General features: G+C 39.7%; 1 long non-coding RNA gene across 1 annotated transcript; it reads right to left on the minus strand.

The window, feature by feature from the left end:
- Positions 1–1836: 1836 nt before the first annotated feature.
- On the minus strand, positions 1837–21255 carry LOC123801941 (uncharacterized). Its single transcript, XR_015723187.1, has 2 exons — positions 21001–21255; positions 1837–11925 (listed from the first exon to the last, which is right to left on the minus strand). It is a non-coding gene; the product is annotated as an uncharacterized LOC123801941 (long non-coding RNA).
- Between the last annotated feature and the right edge of the window lie 117 nt (positions 21256–21372).

A 21372-nucleotide genomic window follows, 5' to 3' on the forward strand; every position in this document is an offset into this window, starting at 1 on the left:
AGATATCTACTCATCTTGCAACTGCCCAATACAAGCTTTGTATGTAAGTGCCCTTGCTTATTCAACTGTCACCTACCAATCTGGAATGGTCTGCCTCTTTCTTCAGCCTTTCTTTGCCCTCTGTGTATGGGGCCAGTTACAGATTTCACCTGCAAAGCTCCTGAATTTGCAAATCAACATCTATTCAAGTTCTTTGCCCATTTTTAGTTTGGGCTGTCTTTTTATTGTTGAGTTGTAATAGTTTTGAATATATTCTGGATATAAGTCCCTTATCATATATATGATTTATAAATATTTCCTCCCATTTTATGGGTTGTCTTTCAGTGCCTTGATGGCATTGTTTGCAGCACAAAAGTTTTTAATTTTGATGAAGCCCAGTTTTTATATATATATTTTTTGGTTTTGTATCTCAGAAGTCTTTGCCTAACCCAAGATCATGAAGATTTTGGCTATGTTTTCTTCTAAGATTTTTATAGTTTTAATTCTTATATTTAGGTCTGTGATTCATTTTGAGTTAATTTTTGTATATGGTATGAGGTAAGAGTACAAATTCATTCTTTTTCATGTGGATATCTAGTTGTTGCAATACGATTTGTTGAAAAGACTATTTTTCCCCCACAGATTTGTCTTAGCAGGAATAACCATTTTACTTTTCTGATTATGTGTGATGTGTTCTTATGAAAAATTAAACAGCATATAAATAAATAATATAAAAAGTAAAGGTCCCTTAAAATGTCACCTTCAAAGATAATGATTGTTAATACTATAAATAAGTGGTCTGAAATAATTGATCTCTAAGGGACCTTCCAGACCTATGAGTCTATCATATTTTACTAGGTACAAATTATTCCCAGAAAAACTATTTAGCACAAATTTCTATTTAGTATGAGTGATTTGCTAAAGTACTCAAATGAAAGGCCTAGTGGCCCACTGACATATCTATCATCCTGTTACTACTATATACCAGAAGAACACACTAGAAGCTATTAACAATATATTAAAATATATAAACCTTTCCTGGAGTATCTTAGCTGTTTTTTTTTTTTCTATTTACTTTGCATGCTGCAGTATGTCAAAGCAAACATACTCATAAATGACATCTGGACTCATATCTTCTGCCCTAGAGAGGGTATCACATCTTAGTAGCAGTATAAAGGAGTGGCTAAGAGCACAGAGTCAAACTGTCTTGTTTTAAATTCCAATATAGCGCTTTTCTAGTTGAGTGATCTTAGACCAGTTACTTAACCTGTCTGTGGTAAATGCGGCTCATAATGCCAAAATCATAGGGAAATTATGAGGATTAAGGAAGTGCTACATGTAAAGTACTTAGAACAACACCTGACACTTAGTAAGTGCTCAATGAAAAAGTTATGTAGTTTCATTATTATTATTACTAGCATATTCTAGTACTATACTAACATATCTAGTATATACATATCTAGTATATCTAGTATTATTACAGGCATATTTAGTACTTCCTAAACTCAACTTGGGGTTACTGGATATGGAGGAATTAAGTAGACTTAGGGAGCTCTGTATTCTTTCCTGTAATTCACAAAGACCTAATAACTTTGCTCAAATGAGAGGGGAAATAGGCAAATACAGAATTATAGTGAGATATTTTTAATATACCTCTCAGTAATTCACAGAAAGCAAACCAGATCATTAAGGATATAGATTTAGATATACAAACCAATGAACTTGACTTAATTGATGCATACAGAACACCACACCCAACAATTACTATTGTTAATTTAAAAAAACATGCACAGAATATTTAAATAAATTGACCATGTTCTGGAGAACTATTCCTGCATCACAAATTACCCATAAATGTAGAGCTTAAACATAGCAATTTATTATTATCTCTCAAGGTTCTGTAGATTGACTGGGCTCAGATGGGTAGTTTTCACTTGGTGTGTCCAATGTGATTACAGTCAGAAACAGCTGAGAGTAGAGTCATCTGAAGTCTTGACTAGATATCCAAGATAACTAGTCACATGTGCTGGCGCCTGGATGCTCTTTGGCCTTTCCTTCTCTTCTCAAGGTATTTCATCCTCCAGGGTCTTTCCACATGGCTCAAGTCTTTCACAGCATGGTTGTCTCAGGGTAGTCACTTCTTACATGGCAGCCATCCTCCAAGAAGCTGGGAGCAAAAGCTGCAAGGCTATTTTTTCTTGGTTAGTTACAGGGCCTGCCTAGATTCCAGGGGATGGAAACTTAGATTTTCCCCCTTTGATGGGGAAGTTGCATAGTCACATAGCAAAAGAGCATGAGGCATTGGAGATATGTTTGTGGCCATCTTTGGAAAATATAATCTGCTACAGACCATATACTGGGTCATAAGGCACGTCTCAACAAATTTCAAAGAACTGAAATATTCAAAATATGTTCTCTAACCACAGTGCAATTAGGCAAGAAATCAATAAAAAATAATAACTAGAAAATCCCCATATCTAAATATTAAGAGCTATACTTCTAAAAAACACATGCATTAAAAAAATCACAATGGAAATTATAAAATATTTTAAACTACATGATAGTAAAATAAAAAAGTTGTGGGATGCTGCCAAAGCCATACTTTAGTAAATTATATAATATTAAATAGATAATTGAGATAAGAATAAAGGCTAAAAATCAATGAGCTAATAAGCATCCATTTCAAGAAACTAGGGGGAAATTTGACAAAAAAAAATTAATAACAGAAATAATGTAGATAAGAGGAGAAATTAATGAAATAGGAAACAAATTTATAATAGAAAGGAACAACATCAAAAAATTGTTTCTTTGAAAAGATTAATATAATGGATATATCTCTAACAAGACTGGTCAAGGAAAAGAGAAAGAAGTACCTATAATGAATATCAGAAATGAAAAGAGGAATACATCTCAGATCCTGAATTATTTTTTAAAGATTTTATTTATTTATTTGTGAGAGAGTGAGAGAGAGAGAGAGAGAGAGAGAGCGCGCATGGGGGAGGGGAGGCAGAGGGAGAGGGAGAAGAAGACTCCCGCCTGAGCAGGGAGCCCAATGTGGGGCTCAACCCCAGGACCCTGGGATCATGACCTGAGCCAAAAGCAGACGCTTAACTGACTGAACCACCCAGGCTTCCCTCAGATGCTAAATTAAAAACTTAAGGTTTTTGACCAGATCCATGCCAATAAGTTTGAAGATTTAAATGAACTGTCTAAATTCCTAGGAAATATATCTTACTAAAACTGATACAAAAAAAAAGGAAATCTGAATAGCCCTCTAACTATAAAAAAAACAATGAATTTATAATATAAAAAGCTTCCTACAGTCCCACAGGTTACTAGCATTGTGATCTGAGCAAGTCATGTAACCTATTTCCCTATCCGAGAAATGAAGATAGTAACATAATGTCATAGGTAATACTGTTTTTTAAAAAAGACTATTTATTTATCTGAGAGATGGGGGGTGGGCGGGAAGGGGCAGAGGGAGAGGAAGAGAGAATCCCAAGTGGACTCTGCTACGTGCAGAGCCAGACATAGGGCTCAATCTCACGAGGATCTCCCGCCCCCCACCCCAGATCACCACGTGCGCTGAAACCAACAGTCTGATGCCTAACTGACTACACCACTCAGATGCCCCTGTCATAGGTAATACTGTGAAGATTAAATGAGATAATACCTGTCAAAGCGCTTTGCACATGGCCTAGCAGTTGCCACATGCTCAATGTATGCTAGCCACTATTAGTCTCCTTTACAGCTTTGTGTGTGTGTCACTGAGTACAGAAACGCGTGTTCTTCAGGCACTCTTGTACGCATGCTCTGAAACGTAGAGCATGGTCTGGTTTTTTCTCTGAAATAAAAGTGCTTAGAGGCAATAGATGTATCTGAAATTTAAAAATAAAATGGAAAGTACATCTAGCCTTACATCGGAAACTGGGGATGTACTGTATGGTGACTAACATAATATAATAAAAAATCATTAAAAAAAAAAAGAAAAAAAATGGAAAGTAAATCAGTCTTCTGCTTAAATCAGATTCTCTCTGCTTTCCTTTTGTACACCGGCTCTAATGCCAGTCTTGGAATTTCTCCCGCTGCTGTTGGTGCAATTTTTGTATGTGTACAGAACTACCTACACACCTCCAGGCAAGAATCCCGACTTCAGTAATTGGGAAAGGCTATGGCAACTTGTCATTTCCACTACAACCTAGTCAATTGCTGTTTCCCTTCTTCCATCACCCCTGCAGGGGGGCTGATTTCCCAGGCTGGCGTCTGATTTCCTGTGTTGACTGCTCCCTTCATCTCCAGGGCGTGCGGTACTGGCTAGACAGAATATTGCCCACGTCTCCTGTGTTACATAAAGTTCTTTCCAGCTTATCTGATCTCTTTTCATCCTTTCCCTGTCACTCTGGGGCTCTGCTCAAATCTGGTTGTTTAACATTCTTCAGGAGAGTCTAATTTCCTTGATCAGAGGGCTCTTCATTCCTCCAGTCCCTGCCTCTGCCACCATGAGTGTGTGACATGAACCTATCTCGCTTCCTTTTGGAATTCCCAGCTTCACTTGGCAAGCCCTTCTTCCTGGCATTGTCTTCTTCAACAAGGGTGCCTGCCAGCTCTGGAGCCCTCACCCCTCTCATGGGATTTCCTCCTCGCCACCCTACTGTGATTTCTTCCACCCTGCTCTTATCTTCAGAGTCCATTTCATTTCCTTGTCCTAATGAGTCTCTTCACCACACCTCCTCTGTATTATGTTTCTTCCTCATTTGTCAGATTTTTAAAAGCTGTTTTCTTCCCTCCTTCCATTCCTACTTGTCCAAGTCCTATTCTAACTTCAAGCATCATCTCAAGGATAAGTCTGAATGAAGCTTCTTTTTCGAGTCCCTCTTCTTGCCCCTCTCCTACCAGGCCTCTTTATTCCACTTACAGCACTGAGGCTACTCAACCGGAAGTTACAATTATTTGTGTATACCTATCAAAGGCCCCGTACTAGTCAGGGACTTGAGGGCAAGGATATTTCTTACTCATCTGTGCAGCTCCCATAGTACCCAGCACAATGCCTGGGGCATGGGAGTTGTTCAAGAAATATTTGTTGAACTGAGTCTGTGAGCATGAGACCCCGGAGGACAAAGGCAAGTATTTCCCCCAGTGTCCAGGCTGGGACCAACAGTGCTGTGATGGGCTTCACTGTTGATGAGGAAACCAGCTGTATGGACCTAGGGGTGTCAGATAAAACAGAGGCTTCCATAACACATGTTTACCAATCTTGTAAAGATTCATTCATTTATTCAACAAACATTTATTGATGACTAGGTGCTTAAATGTGCTGCAAAAAGAGATGACTAGGAGTAGGACAAATGCCCTCGAGGCTTCTGTAATCCAGCTGGGGAGTCTGAAACATAACAACTGAGTGTAAGGCAAAGTGAAATAAAACGCTGTAACACCGGCACATTCTCTGACAGCACTAGCCCTCGATTTCAGGAGGGGAAAGAAGAGGCATATTGGAATAGATGAGGATGGTTCAGAAGAAGGGTGGCTTTGTTTTTTCTAGTGGACTCCTAGCATTGGCAAGACAATAAGGCCTCTGAACTTCCGGCCCACCCCCTCAAAATCCTGCATCTGATGGGAGTGGGAGGTAGAGTGGGAAGGAGGAAACAAGACAAGTTCCTCTAGACCTGTGCTGTCTAATACGTAGCCACCAGCCAGATGGAGCTATAGAGCACTTAAAATGTGGCTAGTCTGGGCATGCCTGGGTGGTTCAGTCAGTTAAGCATCTGACTCTTGATTTCAGCTCAGGTCATGATCTCTCAAGGTCGTGGGATCAAGCCCCACATTCGGCTCTGTGCTCAGTGTGGAGTCTGCTTGGGATGCTCTCTCCTCTCCCTCTGCCTACCCCCCCACTCTGCTTGTGTGCTCTCCCTTTCTCTCTCAAATAAATAAATAAATAAAATCTTTTTTAAAAATGTGACCAGTCTGAATCGAGATGTACATATATGTAAAAAATGCTCTGGTTTGTGAACACAGGACAAAAAATATAGTTTTTACATTGGTTACACATTAAAAATAATATTTTAGATATACTGAGTTAAATAAAAAATATTATTAAAATTAATTTCACCCATGTCTTTTTACTTTTTTTTTTTTTAAAGATTTTATTTATTTATTTGACAGAGATAGAGACAGCCAGTGAGAGAGGGAACACAAGCAGGGGGAGTGGGAGAGGAAGAAGCAGGCTCATAGCAGAGGAGCCTGATGTGGGGCTCGATCCCGGAACTCCAGGATCACGCCCTGAGCCGAAGGCAGACGCTTTAACCGCTGTGCCACCCAGGCGCCCCCCCTTTTTTTTTTTTTTAAAGATTTACCCCATGTCTTTTTACTTTTATCACATGACTACTGCACAAGTTTAAATTAGAGATAGGACTTGCATTGGACACCACTGTTCTAAAGGTTGTTCTTCAGGTTCAGAGAGCCTAGAAAATTTGGAAACCACCTGAGGGAAATGGATTCTGATACTGAATCAGGACACAAGCCCAGTGGTATTTACCAGTCCTGACCTATATTCAAATTCCCACGGACTTCCGTCATCATCACTTGAGTCTGGGCTGGGCAGAGTCAGCCCACAGATAGGAAACCTGGTTCTGTCCCATCTGCATTTCCTTATGACTCAGGCCATGGGAACATATGTGACAGGGAGTTGGTTTGTTTTCTGTGTTTCTTTCAAGCAGCTTCCTTGAAGACCCAAACAGCTCTTGAATAGCAAAGGTAAGGGACAGATCTGGTAGAGTCTTCCATAACAACAACTATGTTTTTGATCATTAATCAAGTTAGTATACTTCTTGCCTGGGAGGATTTATAACACATTGTTGACCGATCTTTAAGAAGTTAAAAATGATATGTATTACTGAAATAAAACACTGAGGGTGTGAGAATAACAAAGCCTTGATGGAGGAGCTCTAGCTACTGATAACACAGTTCAGTTGCCCATCTTGGGCATCTAGGTTCCCAACTATCCCGCTCTACCCTACTGCCCTTACCCCTTGTGAGAGATCACAACCGTCTGACTATTGCTCCAAGATTGTGCCCAGGCACTGATATCTTCAATGTTCTCTCAGCTCCAAGCCTTGACTCTTGATATTTCCTTTGCCAGTAATATTCTTCTGCCTCCCTTATGCCCCACTGTTTCAAGATCTATTTAAAAAATGAGATAGAACTACTACTTGGATTCCTTTTGTTTTAATTAAACTCTTTTGCAAGAAATAAGGATCCATAGACAAACTCAAGTAATAGGACTTCATTTTAAGATGACTTGTGGCAATAAAGAAGATAGGCAAACTGTGGAAATCCAAGATTAGGAACTCTTCTGAATCCAGGATGTCACTAGGCATCTCAGGGGCAGAAGTTAAGGGGTCTTCACTCTACTGTTCTGCCATTTATGTGACTCAGCTACTAAGACTTTGCTTATTGGAGAGTTCCCCACTTCTGGCTTCCTCAGCATCCATTCTGTAGCTTTTCTGGAGCTCACTACTTTTGCATACTCGTAGTTTCTGTTTCCTCAGTAACTTAGCCTTACTCAAGAACTATGTTAGCCTTAAAAATAAAACTCCAGTTACTTTACCAGCAATGGGTTTATTTGGGAATAGCAGAGAACTGCAATCCGGGACAAGCAAGCTACAGCAAAACCATAGGCAAGTCCAGACAACAAAGAACCCCTTTTTATAGAGGAAAGCGGGAATTTGGAAGGGCTATTATAAATAAAAAGTCCATTGGAGTAAACTGGGAGTTCAAAGTATAGTGGCTTTTCATTGGTTGAAGTTGTGACAGTCTCACCAGCTAGGATGTTGCCAACGGCGAAGGAAAAACTTTCTCCCTCGTGCTGGGATGGTGAAGAAATATCCACCTGCAAGGTCTGTCTCTACCTGTAGGGTTTGCAATTCACAAGGAGTAGTAGGGTGTGAGAGCTCCCTCTGCTGGCCTCTCCACTCCTTTCTGAACAAAGGTTTCCTTTTATTAATTTTCATAATTACAACTTGCTTCTGGACCCACCTCTTCCTTCTTAACATCTTTTCAGCTTCAGTTCTTGTCCCTAATTGCCTGATTCCCTCTTTATTTTCTATTTCAGGTTCTAGAGAGCAACCCGCGGTTATCTTACTTTTTAGACAGAATTTCTCCACTGAACTGCATCATTAGTATCTGATCAGCCTGTGGATCTGGCTGACTTCGGGGTATCAGGTACCCACACATGGTCTGATCGACTGTGGACTAACAAACATGGCTGCCCAAGTTCTCTCAGCATCATGATGGCCATGTCCAGGATACTTTCACTTGTATCATTGTAGTCCTTATAACAATCCTGCAAATAGATATCATTCTATCTTCTACAGATGAAGAAACTGGGGAACAGAGAGGTTACTCAAGGCAAAGCCAGAATGCAACCCTAAATCTGCCATCAGAAATCCCATGCAGCAACCTCAATGGAACGTGTTAAGTGAATTCTCTTGGAAACAAAACTACAAGGCAGAGAGATGTCAGAAGTAGGACAACGCTACTGCTGCTCTCTGTTCCTCCCACAACTGCATGAGGGGCAGGTTTTCCTAGAACTCACCTATGGTTTATGAGCATGTGCTGTGTGTGTGAGAGAGAGACTGCCCCGTGGATTCAAACCAAGGATATTACTTAGAGTAAAGCCTGATGAGTGAAATCTAAGATGGATCCATCTTGTACCACAACCCACTTTAAGGTAAATACAGATGCATCAACCTAACCTGATATAAAAACCCAGATTTATAAAAACAAGTCAATGAAAATATAATTACTTTTTTCCCTGTTGCAACTTCTTCCCCTCTTACTCTGGACCCTAGGTTATGGAAGTGGTGTGGGAGTGGTTGGAGGGAAACCATTAGGCTTAAGGCTCTTCAGAGTCCTCCTTGTCCCAAAATAAAGTAGGTCAGGAAGATTCTGCACATGTGGGCACAGGGTAGGTGTGGTGGGGCCAACTGAGGATGGAGCCAAGTTACTAACGCACCTCTCCATGATTAATGAGGAGATGCGAAAAGGTGGAGTTGGATGAAGTAACATATAGGAAGCCTTTAGAAAATGCCTAGCTGTACTCATTTACAATGGCTGCTGTAATGAATTACCACAAACTCAGTAGCTTAAAACAACACACATTTGGGAGTGACATGACCAAGATGGCAGAGTAGGAAACCCCTCCATCTCTCCATAAAGATCAACAATTAGACAGTTATCCACAAATAAAAATAGCGCTGGAGAGCTCTGGAGTCCACTTAATAAACGTCAGCAGTGCAGTTAAACAAAAAATTTGAGAACAACCACACAAAAAGGGAAGGAAGAACAGCTCTGTTTTGCTGCATCAACCCATCCCGCCAGCCAGCATTGCTTAGCACCAAGAGGGAACTCCCAAGTTAGAAAGAGTTCACCTCACCAGGAAAGGAAGAGCAGGGTGGGCAACGGGCACTTGATAAGGATCATGTAGTTGATGGAGTAGACCCCAGTGACGTGAGCTGATAAGTCACCATGACCCCCAGACTGGGTGCCAAAGGGTGTTCATCATCACTAGACCTGCCTTACAAGAAATGCTGAAACAAAAGGATGCTAACTAGTAACGTAAAAACATGTGAAAATGAACAACACAGGAATGCCTGGGTGGCTCAGTCAGTTAAATGTCTGCCTTCGGCTCAGGTCATGATCCCAGGGTCCTGGGATGGAGCCCTGCAGTGGGCTCCCTGCTCCCTCCTCCCCGCTCTGTTCTCTCTCACTATCTCTGTCGCTATCTCTGTCACTATCTCTGTCTCTGTCTCTCTCTCAAATAAATAAATAAATAAAATATTTAAAAAGAAAAAAAAGAAAAGAAACAACATACTGGTAAAGACAAGTATATAGTCGGATTGAGAATACTCTAATATTGTAATATAGTGGTGTGTTTACCACTTAACTCTAATATAAAGCTTGAGGAACAAAAGTATTAAAAATACCTATAACTACAATAACTTGTTAATGGATACACAATATAAAAAGATGTAAAGTATGAAACATAAAATGTGGTAGGCGACAGAAAAAAAAGGTAGATTTTTGTATACAGTTGAAGATGTTAGCAGTTCGAAATAATCAGACTACAACATCTCTAAGATGTTTCAAGTGAGCCTTAGGGTAACCATAAAACAAAAACCTATAGGAGATACATACAAGACAAAAAGGGAACAGAAGTATACCACTATGGAAAATCATCAATTCACAAAGGAAGACAGCAAGAGAGAAAAGAAGGAACAAAGGAACTACAAAACAGGCAGAAAACAATGAACAAGATGACAATACTAAGTCCTTATTTATCAACAATTACTTTAAGTGTAAATGGATTTAATGTTCCAATCAAAAGGCATAGAGTGGCTGTATGGATTAAAAAACATGACTCAACTATATGCTGCCTACCAGAGATTTATTTCAGCTTCAGAAACTCACATAGACTCAAAGTGAAGGGTGAAAAAGGATATTTCATGCAAGTAGAAATGAAAAAACAGCAGAGGTAGCTATACTTAGATCAGACAAAATAGACTTTAAGTCAAAAACTGTAACAAGAGACAAAGAACATCATCATATAAGCCTAAAGGGGTCAATTCATCAAGAGTATATAATAATTGTAAATATATATGCACCCAACATTGGAACAACTAAATATATTAAGCAAATGTTCAGATCTGAAGGGAGTAATAGATAATAATACAATAATAATAAGGGACTTCAATACCCCACTTTCAACAATGGATAGATCACCCAGATGGAAAATCAATAAGGAAACATTGGACTTGGCTATTCTTTAGACCAAGTGGACCTAACAGACATACAGAGAACAATTCATCCAATGACAGCAGAATACACATTCATCTCAAGCACACCTGGAACATTCTTCAGGATAGATTATGATAGGTCACAAAACAAGTCTCAGCGAATTAATAAATACTGAAACTGTACCAAGTATCTTTTCTGATTACAATGGTATGAAATTAGAAATTAATAACAGAAGGAAAACTGGAAAGTTCACTAATAATGTGGAAATCAAGCAACAAGCTCCTGGACAACCAATGGGTCAAAGATGAAATCAAAAGGGAAGTAAAAAAATATATTGAAAGAAATTAAAATGGAAACACAATGTATCAAAACTTGAGGATGCAGAAAAAGCAATTCTAAGAGGTAAGTTTATAGCCATAAATGCCTACATTAAGAAAAAGAAAAGATCTCGAATAAATAGTCTAACTTCACATGTCAAGGAACTAGAAAAAGAACAAACTAAGCCCAAAGTTATCAGAAGGAAGGAGATAACAAAAGTCAGAGCAGAAATAAATGAAATAGAGAATGGAAAAACAGTAGAAAAGATCAACAAAAATGAGTTGGTTTTTTGAAAAGATCAACAAAACTGGCAAATCTTTGACTAGATTTACCAAGAAAAAGAGAGAGGTCTCAAACAAATAAAATTATAAATGAAAAAGGAGATATTACAGTTGATACCACAGAAATACAAAAGATCATAAGAGACTTCTATGAACAGTTACACACTAACAAATTGGAAAACCTAGAAGAAATGGATAAATTCTTAGAAACATATAACCTACCAAGTCTGAATCATGAAGAAATAGAAAATCTGAATAGACCAATAACAAGTAAGAAGACTGAACCAGTAATCAAAAACCTACCAACAAAGTAAAGCCCATTGGAATGGATAATTTCACTGGTGAATTCTACCCAACATTTAAAGAATTGATGCCAAGTCTTCTCAAACTCTTCCAAAAATTTGAAGAGGATACACTCCCAAACCCATTTTATAAGGTCTGCATTACCCTGATTCTAAAGCTAGATAAGAACACTACACAAAATGAGAATGCACTTACCTTTATGAGCACTGAGTAATATATGGAATTGATGAATCACTATATTGTACACCTGAAACTAATATAACACTGTATGTTAACTACACTGGAATTAAATTTTTTAAAAAGGCTTAAAAAATCCAAAAATAAAGAACACTACCTGACATGAAAACTATAGGCCGATATCCCTATTAATATATAGACACAAAATTTCTCGACAAAATACTAGCAAACTGAATTCAAGAGCACATTAAAAGGATCATAACATGATCAAGTGGGATTTATCCCTGGATGCAAAAATGGTTCAACACATGCAAATCATAAATATGACACACCGTATTAATAGAATGAAAGACAATAATCGTATGATTGTGTCAATAGAGGCAGAAATAGAATTTGGCAAAACTCAACACCTTTTCATGATAAAAACACTCAACAGGGGCGCCTGGGTGGCGCAGTCGTTAGACGTCTGCCTTCGGCTCAGGGCGTGATCCTGGCATTCTGGGATCGAGCCCCACATCAGGCTCCTCCACTAGGAGCCTGCTTCTTCCTCTCCCACTCCCCCTGCTTGTGTTCCCTCTCTCACTGGCTGTCTCTCTGTGTCAAATAAATAAATAAAATCTTTAAAAAAAAAACAAAACACTCAACAAATTGGAAATAGAAGGAACATACGTTAATCAGCCATGAGAAAGAAGAAAATTCTGCTATTGCTGACAACATGAATGAACCTTAAGGGCATTATGCTGAGTGAAGTAAGTCAGACAGAGGAAGACAAATACCACATGACCTCATTTATATGTGAAATCTAAAAACTGAACTCACAGAAACAGAGTAGAATGGTGGTTGCCAGAGGCTGAGGTGTGGGAGTGATGGGGGGATAGTGGTCAAAGGGTACAACTTTCAGTTACAAAATGATTAAGTTCTGGGGATCTAATGTACAGCATGGTGACTACAATTAACAATTAATGTTTTGTGTACTTGAAAGTTGCTATGAGAACAGAGCTTTACTATTCTCCCCATAACAATGACAAAATGGTAATTATGTGAGCTGAAGGATGTAACTAACCCTATTGCAGTAAACACCTCCCGATATATATGTGTATCAAATCATCACATTGTACACCTTAAATTTACACAATGTTATGTGTCAATTATATCACCACAAAGCTTAAAACAAATGCTGCCACACATTTATTATCTTACAGTCGTGGAGGTCAGAAGTCTGAAATCCGTTTCAGTGGGCCTTTCAAAACCAAGGTATCTGCAAGGCCACACACCCTCTCAAGGCATAGTAAACAACCTGTTTCCTTGTCTTTTCCAGCATCTAGAGCTGCATTCTCTGGTGGCACATTCCTCCGCCTTGAAAGCCAGCAGTGCAGCGACTTGTTTTAGGCGTCACATTGCCGTCTTTTGTAGTAACATATGCCTTTGATCCCCTCTTACAAGGACACCTCTGGTTACATTTAGGATCCACCAAGTTCATCTAGTATAATTTCCCCACCTCAAGATCTTTAATTTAATTACACCTGCAAAGTCCCTTTTGCCACATAAGGTAACATTCGTAGGTTCCAGGGATTAGCACCTGGGTATATTTGGGGCCATTACTCAGCCTGCCACATTGGCATAAAGACAAGGCTTAAGAAACATTAGCTATTATTATTATTACTGGGCTAAGTACTTCATGTGTATCACCTCATTTAATCCTCACTACAACCCTATGAGGTAGAGACTGTGTCCCCACCTTACAGAAAAGAGGTTTGAAAGCAGACGGCAAGTGGAATTCCAACTCAAGAGACTAAACCCAGAGCCCATGCCATCAGCCACGGTCACAGTATGGCTTTGGGGAGCACACCTATTACTCTCCCCTTACAGTAATGGTGAAGCACCATCCTACTTTTCTATTTCAGTCATTTGAATGGATACATGTTTTCTTGGGGAGGGGAGATCCTTCCCCAAGGACTGGACTCTGTTTCAGGATACGGAGTCTATCGTGCACTTTCCCTTGTGGCTTGGTGCTCTGTACATACTGAAAATGAAATCAATGTTGTTGATTTAACTGTCAAAGCTGGAGACCATAAAGACAATTAAGTGCAAACAATACTGATCAAACAGAACAAAATCCACATCCTTATTTTGCCAACCCTCAGAGGCTGACACAGTGAGAAAGGTGAATTGAAACAGAGGAGTTTAGTTTTACCTTCTAAAGGTCAGCCACTCTATTGGTCTGGAACATGTAGAGATTATAACTACTTTTTGGGAAAGCATCTCCTATTTATCCATAAAGAAAAAATACTGTTTTGTTAATCAGAATGTTCTAGTTATCCTGGCACGTTGGGACTGTGGTTAAACTCAGCATACTATGGGATGGGTAGGAGGTGGACAACATTCAACAGGAGAAAGTCAAATCAGCAAATAAATTATGAAGAAAGAGGTATCTACAAGGTCAGAGTGATAAGCATTCTGGGTGACAGTGGAGAAAAGCAGTGTGAAGGAAAAGTGATAGAAATTATATGATGAAGGTGGGGGACCTGGGTGGTTCAGTTGATTGAGGATTGAATGTCTGACTCTCAGGGTTGTGAGACTAAGCCCCAGCCTCCCCTCCCCCACATTTGGGCTCAGAGCTCAGCTCTTTGTCTGCTTGTCCCTCTTCCTCCCCTCTGCTGCCCCCCCAATAAATAAATAAATAAACAAACAAACAAACAAATAAATAAATAAATAAAATGTTAAAAAAAAAGTTCGTGATGAAGGCACATATTTCTGAGAGATAATGAAACATGATGAAAGAGAAGAAGAAAACAAAAGCTTAGAATTAGGCAAAGAGAAGGGGAGGCAGTTGAAGATTGTCTCTAAAGCAATCTGAGAGAAAGAACCAGAAGTGGCCATATAAAAACTGAGCCATCTCATAATAGACCTGTTTTTCTTCAGAAGGGGTAAGTGCTAGCCAGCATTTAGTATATCTGAGAAATCATCATCACAGCCTTGTCTTTGATGAATTCTGCAGCAGCCACCCCAGAAGACTGACTCACCAAAGCCTCCTTTTTCCTTCCTGATACATGCCCTGACTGGACTGGGGTGGGAGAAAAAGACGGAAACTACAATAAGTAACAGAGCATCCTTACTAACATCTCCAAGGCACTAACTAGGGGAATCAAGGTGGCTGAAGTCTTAGGGGTTTTAGATTTCCACCCATACAGCACCAAGGGGATTGAACGGATACGCTATTGGTTCATCTCCCTTTCCTGTGAGCAAATCTGGGTGGAAATCGAAATGTCACTAAGAAGGTTGCACAGTGAGCATGAAACCAGGGGATGACGGAGGGGGTGTGCTGGATGTTTGCGAGGGCGGATGGCACCCTGCTTTGCTGGCCTGATGCCTCCACAGCTGTTAGTGGGACTGGCTCCTCATATCCTTAGGTCAGAGACCTGTCTCTCCAGGATGGTTTTGGAAACCAAAAACCCCTCCTGCTAGCACATTTTTTTCTTCCTACGTTATTTCGTAATTGATTAGGTTTAAACCTAACTTAATCTAATCGCATCCCGTTCATATTTTCCTGAGATGACAATATACTCATACCAGTTTAATCTGATCTGGGTGTCTCTGAGATTCATCTGTTACACATTTACAAATAATCCCTTTGGCTAGATCATTTCTGGGGGTGTCGGATCTCATTCCTTTCATTTGGGTCTTCCTGATTTTATTCTAAGTTTGTTCATTTCCATTTCACTTTTTTCACTTCCCTCAATCCTGTCCTCTATGCCTTCCACTGTTTTTAGCAGTGCCTACTCCTTTGTGATACTTCCAGTTTTGCTTTCATTTTTTTTTTGGATGATTTTGTTTTATTCTGTGTTCCTTCCTGAGGTCTTCTGGCTCACATTTCATTTCTTTCTGATATTTCACTATCAGAAATTCACTGATATTTCGCTCCTTTTCATCTCTATGCTATTTTCTTACAAAGGCAAATATATTATTTAATTTTTTCACGCACATTAATTTTGTAAAATTTATTTATAGAAAAGTTGCAAGTACAATACAAAGAACTTTATTTCCTAACCCAATTGTCAACATTATATCCCATCAAGCTCAGGAAATTAATATTGATATATAGTATTACTATCAGATAATCCTCCAAACCTACTCAAATTTTACCAATTGCCCCAGGAATGTCCTTTATGCAAATGAATCCAATTCAGAATCACATGTTCCATTTAGTTGTCTTGTCTTTTTAATTTCCTTCAATCCTTTAATTTCCTTTAATTTTCTTCAACCTGTCTTTTTAATTTCCTTCAATCTTCAGGCTTTCTTTGACTCCCATGACATTGACACATTTAAAGATTACAGATGAATTATTGCAGGATGTCCCTCAATTTGAGCCTGTCTAATATTTTCTCATGATTAGATTCAGCTTATGCATTTTTTGGTATGAATATCTCCACTGTTTTCTTCTCATTGCATCCCATCAAGTGGTAAATAATTTCAGTATGTCGCATATTAAGTCTGATAACTTGATTAAGTTGGTATATGCCAGGCTTCTCCACTATAAAGTTACTCTTTTCCCCTATGTAATTAGTAAGTATTTTGTGGGGAGGTGCTTTGGGTTATGTAACTACATATACACAAAGTTTCCATTTATTAATTGATTTTTATCAGTATGGACTTATGGTTCCTATTTTATTCAATGGGTTATGATCTGTTATTATTATAATTCATTTTTATGTTCAAATTGCTTGTGACTTGGCCAGTAGAAGCCTCTTCAAGCTGGCTTCTGTGTCCTTTGATATGTCCCATCATTCGTGGTATACTTCCTTACTCTCTGGCACAACAAGATGTTCCAGGTTCATTTTGTACTTTTGTTGTTCAGCCCTAGATTAAATCATTTCTTTAAGCAGCCCTGGTTCCTTTTCCTAAAGTTTTTTTTTGTTGTTGTTGTTGTTTTGTAACAGAGATTTTCTTTCTTTCTTTCTTTCTTTCTTTCTTTCTTTCTTTCTTTCTTTCTTTCTCTCTTTCATTTTTTTAAAAGACTTTTTATTTATTTATTTGAAAGAGAGAGAGAGCATGAGCCAGGGGGCAGGGGGTGAAAGGGCAGAGGGAGAGGGAGAAGCAGACTCTCTGCTGAGCAGGGAGCCCAATGCGGGGCTCGACCCTAGGACCCCAACATCATGACCTGAACCAAAGGCAGATGCTTAACCAACTGAGCCACCCAGGTGCCTGGAATCTGAAACAGACTCTGGGATGAGTGTGAAGCCTGATGTTGGGCTCGATCTCATGACCCTGAGATCACAACCTGAGCTGAAAACCAGGAGGGTCACGCTTAACCAACTGAGCCACCCAGGCTTCCCATTCTTTTCCTAACCTTCCTTGAACATTATTAATGGCAGGTATGTTACTAGTTCCTTAGGGAGGCCCATTCATCTCATTCATTGCATATGGACTTTATTAGTTTAACTCTCATTGGTAACCTTATTTCCAAGGTCTGCAAGAAACTTCATAGTTTCTTTTTTTTCTTTTTGTTTTTGTTTTCTTTGTTTTGTTTTGTTTTTCTTTCTTTTGTTGTAAATAACCAGATTGGAGTAACGTGAACAGTTGATGACCAAATGGCGAAATCAGGATTTTACAACTCTATTGACCTTTAGAAAACTAAGGCCCCATGGCACACTTTACTCGTTAGTACACAGTGTTATCTGCACCTGAAGTAACCCAGTGTTTATGATAGGATACTGCCTGGACTAAAGTCTCCCTTTTTCTAGATATGTGACCCTGGAGGATATGCATCCTGTGATTTAATTTTTAAATTCCAATAGGAAATGTATCAACAACTTGGAGTTGTATTCAGTGGAGAGTGCCTCAAAGTGCTGTGCTGAATGGGAAAGTTAGGCAGAGACCCAGAGAACTGGGCCGAGCAGGCCGCCAGCAAAGGCAAAGCCAGCATTTTATCCTCTATTCAGTAAAATGCCTAGAAAAATCTGTTCCTCACCATCATGAATGCTGGTCTCTGTTAGGAAATTATGTAGAAATGTCACACCAAATTGTTTAAATACTATAATAACTTGCTTTTTTACTTTAAAAATGTCAGTTTCTTAAAAATCCTTGTCAACTCACCCTTTTATTTTTTCTTAAAAGGGCCTCAGTCATAGAATATATTTCTAAATTTGTCTCCTGCCTTTCCAAATCTCTTCACCCTCAGGCAACAACCTTCAATACAGTTTCAAAGTGTTATTGTTCATGAGAAAACAAATACCTCTCCAAAGTGTGGCCATTCTGTCATATTTTGGTGTCAGACCCCTGCTTTGGTTCTGGTATTCTGTTTACTTAATTTAAAAGTCAGTGAGTATCTACTTCAAGTGGCCCGCAGCTCTTAGGCCATTCCTAGGGCTTTCTTCATCATCAGCTTCACCCACTGGAAAGCCACGCTTGAAAGACTGTGAAGGAACTCCACAAAGCAAGAAGGCAAAGCTGAGTTTTAAGTTCAGGTGCATGAGGGAAGCCAGGTAACCCCAACTTAGTCCATCTCTCCAGGCAAAGCCTGCTCAGAAGCTGAGTGCAGGAGGTGCTGGTGGGACCTGCCAAGTATAGCCTAGCCTTGTGGGATGTGTCTCAAAGCAATGCACATGACAGACTCTACAAGTCCCCTGCAAAAATTCATCCCATTGCATTGTCACACCTTACCCCCTGCCCTGACACATACTTTCATTTTTGTCACTACTGGGGTTCCAGAGCTTGATCCATGTCTATCATCAAATCTTTTTTTTTTTTTTTTGATCTCCTACACTGTCCAAAACACTTCATCAGATTCTGTTTTTAAAAACAAGGCCTTGGCGAGGGTTCTGGAGAAAAAGAAAATTGGTGAGGATGTAGAGAAAAAAGAACCTTCATGAACAGTTGGTGGGAATACAAGCTGATGAGGCCACTGAAGCAAACAGTATGGAGGTTCCTCAAAAAATTAAAAATAGAATTATCATCTGATCTAGGAACTCCACTACTGAGTATTTACCCAAAGAAAACAAAAACACTAATTTGAAAAGATATATGCACCCTATGTTTATTGCAGCATTATTTACAATAATTGTGATACGGAGCCAACTCAAGCATCCATCCATAAATGAGTGAAGAATTGGTATATATTTATAACAGAATATTACTTAGCCATAAAAAAGAGTAAGATTTTGCCATTTACAACAATATGGATGGACCTAGAAGGTATAATGCTAAGTGAAAGAAGTCAGTCAAAGAAAGACAAATACCATGATCTTACTCATATGTGGAATTTAAGAAACAAAACAAACAGAGAAAAAAGAGACAACAACAACAACAAAACACTCTTAATTATAGAGAACAAACTGCCAGAGAGGAGATGGGTAAGGGATGGGTGAAATAAGTGAAGGGAATTATGAATACACATATTGTGATGAGCACTGAGAAATGTATAGAATTGCTGAATTATTATATTGTATACCTGAAGCTAATATAACACTATGTTATTTGTACTTCAATTAAAAAAAATGAGCTGCACTACACATGCATTAAAAATCTAAAAATTTTTTAATTTTACTTATTTATTTGAGAGAGAGAGTAAAAAGCGAGAGAGAGACACAGAGAGAGAGAGAGAGCACGAGCGCACAAGCAGGCGGAGGGGCAGAGGGAGCCTACTGAGCAAAGAGCCTGATGCTGACCTCGATCCCAGGACCCTGGGATCATGATCCAGGGATCATGACCTGAGCTGAAGGCAGACGCTTAACCTACTGAGCTACACAGGTGCCCTAAAACATCTAAAATTATTTAGAAACTGACCATATCAACTGTTGGTAAAGATTTGGAAAAACTGGAACTCTCAGCTCTGGCTGCACAGCTGCTGGAAATGTAAAGTGTGCAACCACTTTGGAAAACAGTTTAGAAGTTCCTCAAATGGCTCAACATAGAGTAACAATGACCCAATAACCCAGAAGAAAGGAAAGCCTATGTCCACATCAAAACTTGTTCATGAATGTTCAGAGCAACCATATTTGTTAATAGTAAAAAACTAGAAACAACGCATGTGTCCACAAACATGTATATGAAAAACACATTGTGGTATATCCATACCAAGAAATGATACTCAGCAGTAAAAAGGAATGAACTATTGATATATGTAACAACTTGGATGACTCTCAAAACAATTGTGGTAAGTGAAAAGAACCAGACTAAAAAAATACCCACTTTTTATACCATTTATATAAAATTCTAGAAAATGCAAACTAATCTGTAGGGAAGAAAGAAGAGCAAAGGTTACTTTGGATAGGGAGATGACTTTTGAGGAGGATAGATATGCTCATTATCTTGAATATGGTGATGGCTTAACAATGTACACATATATCAAAACTTATCATAGTGTGTACTTTAAATATTGGCTGTTCACTGTATGTCAATTATACTTCAATAAAGCTGTTTAAAAATTAAAAGGAAAATGGAAAGTAAGACACTTAATAGATTAAGAAAAAAGAAAGAAAGAAAGAAAGAAAGAAAGAAAGAAAGAAAGAAAGAAAGAAGAAAGAAAGAAAGAAGAAATGAGGCCTTGCCCTCAGTGGCCTTCCAGAGCATTTGGGGAAAGGATGACTACAGGTGAAAGTACGGCTGGGACCCATTCATGGGTCATGCATTGAGTGCCACAGAGATATCTTCAAGGGCTGGGCACTGGGGCAAGTCTCCTGAAGGAGATAAAATGAACCAGCAGCATGGCTGGGCATGGGGAGAGGCTGTAGGGAATGAGATCCTGAGCACTGTTCTCAAAGGAGGGAAAGGCCTTTATGGACTTAGGCCTGTCCTGAGGGAAGCTCTCCCCTTGGAGTGAAACTCCACTCCTGAGGAAAAAGAGACTTCAAGGAAGAATATAGGCAGAAATCCTGCTTCTTAAGAGAGAGAGGGTTTGCAGATTCCATTTCATAGCTTCTTTCCTCTGATGCAGCAAGCCCATGGGATGGTACACCAATTCATTCATTCATTCACTCTTACTAGTACCAGGCGCTTCGCGGGATGCTGGGGACACGGGGACAATGTGGAGGTTGCGTCAGTGTAGAGCCTGTACCTGAAAGTGCAGAGCGTGTCCTACCTGTGGCCTCAGCATTTCAATGCTAATACAAATGCAGACCCTCGGGCCTCACCCCTAGGCAAGACCTAGACTTACCCTATCAGGAATCTCAGTGCTGGTCCTGAGACTCGGCTCCACTTTGCAGAATCCCCTTCTCCTGCAGCTGAAGTCTGAGGGCAATGGTCAGGTGGCTGTTGTCTCTGCAGGCTACTTTCAGTGCAGCGGTGTTCCCTTGGATTTGAGGCTGACAGAAACAGCAGTGCCGGCAGATGGCTGCGGCGGCCGGGGTTCCCCCCTCCCCAGTCCTCTCCCCAGCCTCTTCCCTAGCCCCCTCCCCAGCCTCCTCCCCAGCCCCCTCCCAACGTCCTCCCAGCCCCCACCCGAATCCCTATCGGCAAATGCCGGAGCGACGCAGGGAGGCCCCGCCCTCCACTCTAGCCCCGCCCCGGTAAAGGGACGAGGAAGCCC

This window comes from Ursus americanus, chromosome 36 (genome assembly GCF_024610735.1).
Source record: "Ursus americanus isolate L20-20 chromosome 36, mUrsAme1.1.p, whole genome shotgun sequence".
Taxonomy (NCBI): domain Eukaryota; kingdom Metazoa; phylum Chordata; class Mammalia; order Carnivora; family Ursidae; genus Ursus; species Ursus americanus.